The following is a 9,135-nucleotide window of genomic DNA, read 5'->3' as shown; positions in this document are numbered from 1 at the left end:
CAAAAAAAAAAAAAAAAAAGAAATGCTCCGATTGTTTAGCAACATCAGATTCAGCCACCGCCTCGTCGGCTTTTTTAAATGGAAATTGGCAACTCCGGAGAGAGAATAAACCAAAATAGCCGGATATGGAAATATAATGTATCGAAATAAAAAAAAATTGACAAATTATTGAACCAAAAACAAAAAAAGGTAAAGATATGGACCAAAAAATTGTATTTTCCTAATGTGAATTGGGTTGTTGTGTTGCTACTTACACACTCAATTAATTGGACCATGACCCGATTATAGTTGTATGGAAAGCCCAATAGTTTTGCAAGTTTAGACCCAAATTTTATAATTAGCTTATTCTTCGAGTGAACCCAAATTAGACAGCCCATGAAACACAAAAGGGGTCCATGATCCATACTCGGTAGTTCTCCCAATATGAAGTTTAAATTTATTAAATTAAATCTTCTATTTATATAAATAAATATAGCATGACATATCGAAAAAAGCTATTTTTTACTCTCAAATTTATGATTTTCGTAAAATAAATATTATTTTTAAATTTTCGTACATTCAAATATACATTTTGTTTTTATTTTTGATTTTTAAAAAGAAAATATGTTAACAATAAATTTGATGAACAATGTTTCATTTCAAAATAACCATGAAGTTAGCATCCATTATTTCTTTATTATATATTTTGATTAATTTAAAATATAGTAATCTTATTATTTTAGTTTAGAAAAAATAATAAAACATGAGATAAAATATAAAAATAAAAGAAATCGAATCGTGACATTTGATGTCATGTCCCGAGCCCGGGCCCGCGCCTGCGTGACTGAACAATGGCTCCTATAGCAACTACTTCGTATTTGTCCTCGCTTTACGAAAATGATTAATCCAAGTTACTATAGAAGTCCATTGTAAGTCATTATAAACTCATTTTAAATCTTTGATTTTTTAGATGTGGGACAAGGGTATCACATTTGAGCTATTGTACAGTTTAAAATATTATAGTTACAGAAGTCATGTGTTTGATTATTTCAAGAACCATATATCTATACTTCTTGAGAGATTGTCAAGGATAAACGTGCATGAATGAGAGAAACACTTGATGCATAACTTCTCGATAAGCTTTTGTTTGTCAAGCTGGTGATGATACGCTATATGATCTGGTTGGATTACCACAAAAGAGGAACAATGAATCTTAATAGTTAAGATCGATCTCAGGACAATGCTGAAGAAAAAAAAGACTAATATTTAAGATGATATGAAATTATCAACTACACATCTTATCCGGATATTTTTTTATGAGACATATATGATTGTCTTTTTTTTTTATATTTTAATATAAAGAATGAAGAAAACTCAAACTTGAGTCAATACATAAAGAATTTTTGTGAGAACATTGGGCAAACCCTCGATCTATGATTGTCCATATTTATACACTCCATCATTAAATAGAAGTGCTATTATGACATGTCAATTCATGACCAACTAAATTTATTGTACATCACATATTTGTCTTTGGTAAATTTTAGGCCTCGTCAAACTTCTCCAAATTGATGCCATGGGACACATCCTTTTCTATTTCAACATTAATATACTTTTTCCATCCAATAATTCAACTATCGTAACTAATCAATCTTATCTAAGGCTTCCCCATCGGAAAACGATGTTAGAAATTCATAATCACTCTGAATTATTATTCTATATGCATACTGTTTTATCGATATTGATTGATATTCCACTTTATATTTAAAATATATAATATAAAATATTTATTGAAAAATAAATTAACATCACTCAATTTCTTGGAATGATTTAAATAATAATTTGGGAAGTTACGATTTCTTGAAGGTTTTTTTTTAACTAGCTCTTGGTTGGTTTTCTATTGATGTTACAATTTGTGGGGCTCGACGATGGTAACAGTACTTGATTATCATAAGTCAATTTAGTGACATTATAGAAGTGGAAAACTAATCCAATGTTTTGATTAATAGGATCGAAAAATCGTTATATTATAGAAAATAATAATAATATAGTAAATAATATACTTTAAATTCTAAATATATTACATGTGTATATATAAATAATAAAAAGATGTATTTATCCAAGTTTAAAATCTAAAAGATGAACATATAATCAAATATAATTATGTATATGTTTGACATGTCAAACTGTTTTTTAGCACTTTCCGAACTAGACATGTGATTGGTTTCCGATCGAACTGACCGTTTTTATGTTAAAATTTTTGGGATGGATGATGTTAAACTTGATAATCAATTATCATCACATGATAGCTTCCTTGAGACTTGAGGATTTGTTTAATTTATTTTTTATTATTGGATTTTCAATATATGAAAATGGTGGATTTTGTAGAGTATTTAAATTCTAAGTTAGTGAAAAGGATGTATATAATAAGTATGATATAGTCTTAATCCCGTGTCCGAATTGGCCCTTCAACATGGGGTCCACTAATAAGTGTACTAATGGGCCCCAGCCCAAGTACTTTCGCCGCGTTGGCCCATTGAATCCGTACCCTCTGGCATGTGGTTCCATTCTGGTGGGGGCCCACATCCCATCACATCGACGCGTGGCAGCCTTAGTATTAATCCTCACAATGCTTCCAGCTAGTTATCGGCTGTTGCTCCTCAGGGAGGTTTCAACTGTGAATTGTGTCCGCCGTATATATATGAGTTTGATATGATTAGTGTATTCAATAATAATAATAATAATAATAATAATATAAAAATATTTGTGTGATATGATGTCAACCATAATAACTTCTTCTTAAAATACTCACGTTGTGCATCATTCATTTTGGGTCGTTAAAATCTTTCATAATGATCTGATTTTCTTTCTCCATCTCTTTTGTTGCTTGTTATTTTCTCTTTCATTTCTTGTTTCCTCGCTCTCTTTCGTACTTTTTTGCCATTTGTTCCTCAAATTTTGCATAATACTCTCTTGTTATAGCAATCTTCATATCCTCAATTTTATTAAAAAAAAATGTGGTCATCTCGCATTTTTGCATACAAATTCATCATAGGTGAATTTTTTGAGCCAGATCCTTTAATGCTCACTTTGAAGGTCTTTCTTCTCATTAGTCTAATGGTTTTGGGTGCACGTCAATTCCTTCGTTAGCAATGGGCATATCAAAGGGTGTGGAGAAAAAGAGATGGAGATGATTCACTATTAATATTTTTCAGCTTCTTGGTCGTATTTGCTGCATCTCTTTCGAATTTTTCGAACGACTGTATCGGACCATGCGATTTCTCAATCTTTTTTAAACATTGTTTGAGCTTGAGCATACTAAAAAAAATATATATTTAGGAATTTGTTGAATTTCAAGTAAAATAAAATATTGAATCAAATTTTAAGAATATATTAATCTCAAATGACGATCCACTTTTATTGAGGGAGAATTCTGTATCATTTTTCAGTGCCAGCAGCAGCAAGAAGGTACAAAATTTTGATGCATTCAACGAAACACGTTTTTGTTAGAGAGCTCTAGGCTCATGGTATTGATGAAAACAAAAATTAGTAAAAGAAGAATTATTTGATGATCAGTTTTTCGTACAAAATTGAATGAAATTTTATCTTATAATGACTAAGTTATTGTTGTTGGGATTTAAGTCAATAAACTATAGATTGATATTGATTTAAGTTTCAAGATTCTATATGAATTTTAAGTTTCGAGTTAGTAATCGTGATAATTTCAATATAGAATAAAATTAGCATCAATACTCTTATATTTAGTGTGAATTAATTAAACTTACGATGGTGGAGTTTGATGTTATCCTTATGATGAATTGGTTAGACAAGAACCAAGATGTCGTAGATTATTATGGAAACACAGTGACACTCAAGTCTCAAAGTCTAGAAGAACTAGTATTCCATGGCAAGACCAAGGAATGCAAGGCTCTCTTTTCCGCTTTCCAGACAAGGAAAGCCATGAAAAGTGGCAAATATGTTTACCTTGCAATGATAAGTGATGTTAAAGAAGGATTTGCGCCCAAACTAGAGGATATTCTAGTAGTTCGAGAATGTTCCTGAATATTTACCAAGCACACCTCATGACCGAGAAATTGAGTTCGAGCTCAACCTAATGCTGTGTGCAGTGCCCATTTCAAAATCACCATATAGGATGGCGCAGGCTGAACTCAAGGAGCAACTTCAAAATCTAGTAGACAAGTGTTGGAACATTTTATGTTCGCAATCTTGATTTTGATGTTAACAAAATTTGTTATTTTGTTTCTAACAAATTTATCTAGCGTGCAGAAAAACTAAAACTGATCAGGTCCCAAACTGATCAGTTCACGAGTCAAAACTGAAGCTAGCGAGACGCCAACTGATTGTCAAAACTAAACCAGTCCAAACTGACTTCCCCAGACTATTTCAGAGAACCAGTTCACCATACCAGTTCAGAGCATCAGTTTTCATTGATCAATTCGCATATCACGACAAGTCGATCAAATGGAATCCAGCTAAGCACGAATATACTAGGCACAAGCTACAAGTTACTTCAATGAAGAATGTACAATAATGGACGTTGCAGCAGAGCTAAAAGAGGAAAGCTTGTAGAACATTTGTCATAATGAAGAAACATATCATAAGGAAGCACATGCAAATACAACATACATTATTATTGAGTCTTCATGTACGGTCAGCTAAGCAACTATAAATACCAGATCAAGACCATTGAAGAACAAGCGGAACTACAACAAAATACTAGTGTGTGAAGTAAACAGAGGGCATGCTCATTTCATATCAGTTTACCAGAAGCAGTTAGCCCAGTTGTGTGATAACACCTTCGTGTTGTATTGATTAGATCAGTCATCACACATTCACACACTCACATATACAAAGAGTTGAGCTTATTGTTTAGCTGAGTGAGTCTTCACACAAAGACATTAAACATTGTGTTTGTAGTCTTGGCATAAGAGACGTTAAACATTATGCGGATTATCAGGTGCTGCCCGTACTCTTGAGTGCTAGGATTTCTATTTGGTTGCTGCCTTTTTGGAGTAGGTTTGTACAAGGTGTTGTATAAATCAAAGTCTTCTAGTGGATCCTACCCGAAGTGGTAGAAAGGGTGACGTAGGAGCAGTTGAAGTCTTCGAACATCTATAAACATATCTTGTGTCTTTAACTGTTTAACTATTATTTTAAAACTGATTTGATCAGTTTAGCTGATATTAATTCAGTTCTTCCTATAAATGGACTGATATAAGCCTGAACTGATCCCTCTTATTTCAGTTATTCAGTTTACATAAGCTAAAAGCTTTAAACTGTTCAATTTTCTTAACGAAGAATTATTTCGAGCGTCTTTCGCATGGTTTGAAAATCTAACTCGATTTAATTCATCTGTGTATTCATTCTTGAAACGCAAGATATTGCAGCTTATGGAGAATATTTTGTTTGAAGCACTTTCAAGGGTGTCAAAACCGATTCTTCAACAAAAACAAATTTAGTCAAATGCATCACCATGGGGAGCACTTGTCTAATTCATTAAGAAGAAAGACGGAAACATGAAATTTTGTATAGAATATAGAGAGTTGAATATGATCACAATCAAGAACATATACCTTTTCCCGAGAATCGATGACCTCTTTGACCAACTGAAAGGATTAAAGGTATTTTCGAAGCTCGATTTGTTGTCAAGATATCGTCAACTAAAAGGTAAGGCAAAAGATATTCCTAAGATTGTCTTCAGAACAAGATATGAGCATTATGAACTTATAGTGAAGCCATTTGGTTTAACGAATGCGCCTTCAGCTTTCATTGATCTCATGAATCAGCTATTCCTCCTTGAAAAATTTGTAGTAGTCTTTATTGACAACATTATTGTCTATTCTCCAAGCAAGAGAAATCACAAAGAGCAGTTTCAGACGTCTCTCCAAATCTTAAGGGATAAAGAACATGATGTCAAGTTCAAGAAATGTGAATTTTTTGCTAGATAATGTGACATTATCAGGTCACATAATATCCATTGAAGGTGTTTCAACTTATCTGAACATTAGCTATCTCCAATGGAAATCCAATAAGGTAGTTGAAGCTGCAAGTCACAAGGACATGGTAAATATAACCCTCACAACATTATCTTTTGAGTCATGTTTACACGAAATGGTGAAGATAATTCAGGAGCAAGATCCCGATTTGACAAAATTCAATGCTCAATTCAAGTAAGGAAATACTCTTTAATTCAAGATCAATCAGTTGATCACAACGACGTCTTTTGGATATGATATAGATTGTGCATGCCAAAATTGAAAGTTTACGAAAAGAAGTCATGACAGAGACACACAAATAAAAATTTGCGGTTCATCTTATAAGCAACAAGATGTAAAAATACTTAAAGAAAAATTCTGGTTGAACGGAAAGAAGAGAGACACCACGAAGCTTGTCTCTAGATACCAAGTGTGTCAGCAACTAAAAACTGTGCACCAAAGACATGGAGGACTACTTCAATATTTAGAAATCCATGAATAAAAATGAAAGCATATTTCTATGGATTTTGTAGTAGGTCAAACTATTGATGATTAAGCATCTCATATGTCAAAGTACAATAATCCAACAATACCGAAAGAGAAGCCACCTTTGAGTTAGAAGAAAAAATGCTATAACTAAACCCTTACCTCTTCGAAAGACAAGCCACATGAAGTTTCGTCCTATAAAGAGGGAAAGATGTGAAGACACGAAAGTTCGCTATCTATCTGCAAGGTCATGTGATAAAATTAAATAAAGAATTTATCTGAATTAAACACCATGTGATAACCTCTTTGACCTAGTATTTCAACCTTTTTTTTAAAATTTTGAAATTGAAGAATCTTACAACAGCTATATTTATCAGCCATTACATGTCATTTACAAGCCATTAAGCTCAAAACTGGAGGGACAATTAAGGGGCTCATTCAGCTGAATAAATATGGAGTTGTAACTGCTCATTAAAAGTGTGATTATGGCATTTAAAGAGGGCCATAATAATGATCATTCAGATGAACAATTGAGCCTATAAATAGTGACTCAAAAGAAGAGAAAAATCACACCAAATACTCTTCATATCTTCGAGCAACTTGACCAAGAATTCTGCATCATTTTTTAGTGCCAACCGTAGTAAGAAGCGTCAAAATTCTATTGCATTTCCTTCTGATTTTCGAACAAAAGTGCTGCCAAGTTATCGAACCAAGGTCATGTACAATTCTAGTAGCATAGGATTCCATGTTTAGGTGATCAATTAGAAAAAATATCCAGCAAGTTCTTCTTGTTTTTGGAGCACCCTTTGGTATATAACTAGGTTATTGTTTTAAAATATTGGATATACATAAGATCCCCATTCGTTTTATGATTTCATTTGAAAAATGCACACTGATTTTGGTGAGTGGGTTTTTTTTGTTTAACTCGTATTATTTTATTTTAAAACCGACCATCATATATTTTTATATGATTCTTGAAAGCATATATATTTGAAGCATTGAAGTTTGTGAACAAATGATATGAATATATATTCTGAACATGCCTAATTCTTGATTCTTGTTATTCCTGATTCATGTCTCACCCCTTAGAGGATTAAAATATAAGAGACTTATATCAGTTACCTATGAAACTCATAATATGTTCATTGCATAAATTCGATACATGTTTAGTTATGAATGTAAGTATTTCTGTTTATCTATTATATTTGCAATTCTGTGCAAAAATGATTTTAAAGGTTGTGAGGATTCTCTCGCTCACTTAGTGACGACCATATCAATTACTCAGTTACCCCCTGTTAGATAAGAACGAGGAATAGTAATAGGACGAGGAACAAACTAAGTTTTTGGGATGATGAAGAAAAATAAGACCGCCGTCGTTATTTAGTTTCGTTTATGTTAAATTATGTTTTACACTCCACATCAATAAAATATTTTGTTATTTGAGATGCTGTTTTGATTATGTACAAATAATATTCTATTTTATGAAATAAATAAATTGATTTGGAAATTATGTATAAGGCTTGTTGTTTACGATTGTGTGATTGTTAAATAACGTCGATGTCACATGACTCGGTCTCAGAGCGTGATACAATCTGTGTGTATAATAAATGTTGAAATGTGCTAACCATCTATTGAAATTGAAAATCTTATAAAATGTGGAAAGTTTGGAATGGTGCATAAGTACAAGGTTGCATTTGAATTATTGATTTGATTTATAGGGACTGAATTTTAAATGACATTCATTTTATATATATTTGACTGTCACAATTACTATTGAAATTACATAAATTAATATGCAATATATTTGACATTCACTTCTATCCGTTTGAAATTCATATCTAAACCCATCAATCTAAATACAAACTAAAACCAAGGTTATTGGCACAAGATTTTATCCAATATGTTTCTTTTCAATGTGAAATATTGCGTAGAATCATGAAAAGAGATAACATTTTCTACACAAACTAAAACATAAAATGATACAAAAAAATTTTAATTTTAACAATTTCTTGCATAACAAAATGGAGTGAAAATTATATAAATATTTTTGAGAATAATTTGTGAATTCGTTTGAATATAGGACAAAACGGGAAGATTAACTCAATATTATTTAAATATGTTTGATTGCTTGGATAAATTTATTTCAGGCGAATTTCAAATTTATCCATTACTAATTTATGTAGATACAATAATAATTATGATAAATTTAAAATAAATTCAAATGAATGTAATTTTAAATTCATCATTTCAAATCTATTCTCAAATGAAACACAACCTTAAACTAAGTGTTTTTGGGTCAATAGTGCAAATACTTTATTCTTGAGCACATTACAACAGTTGAGTCTCTTTCTCCCCTATTTTTAAGAATCTTCTTTTTCTTTTAATTAGTATTCTTTGTTCTCAGGGAAAAACGTGGGATTTCAGAGTTCATTACTTTATTCATAGTGTTAGTACCATGTAAAGTGGTGGGCAAGTTGCACGGAATTTAAATGCATCCTACTAATATACTTCTTATGAATTGACATTTCAAATTAAGATGACTTGGTGAGTAATTGTTTATATTCTTGAAAACAATACTTGAAAAATCATGGCCAATATTAAATTTGAAATATTAATTGTATGACAAAAACTTGTGTGAGACGGTCTCACGAGTCGTAGTTTGTGAGACAAATCT

This window comes from Primulina huaijiensis, chromosome 7 (assembly GCF_012295235.1).
Source record: "Primulina huaijiensis isolate GDHJ02 chromosome 7, ASM1229523v2, whole genome shotgun sequence".
Lineage (NCBI taxonomy): Eukaryota > Viridiplantae > Streptophyta > Magnoliopsida > Lamiales > Gesneriaceae > Primulina > Primulina huaijiensis.
The sequence above is the reverse complement of the archived record's forward strand: the minus strand, read 5'-3'. Positions refer to the sequence as shown.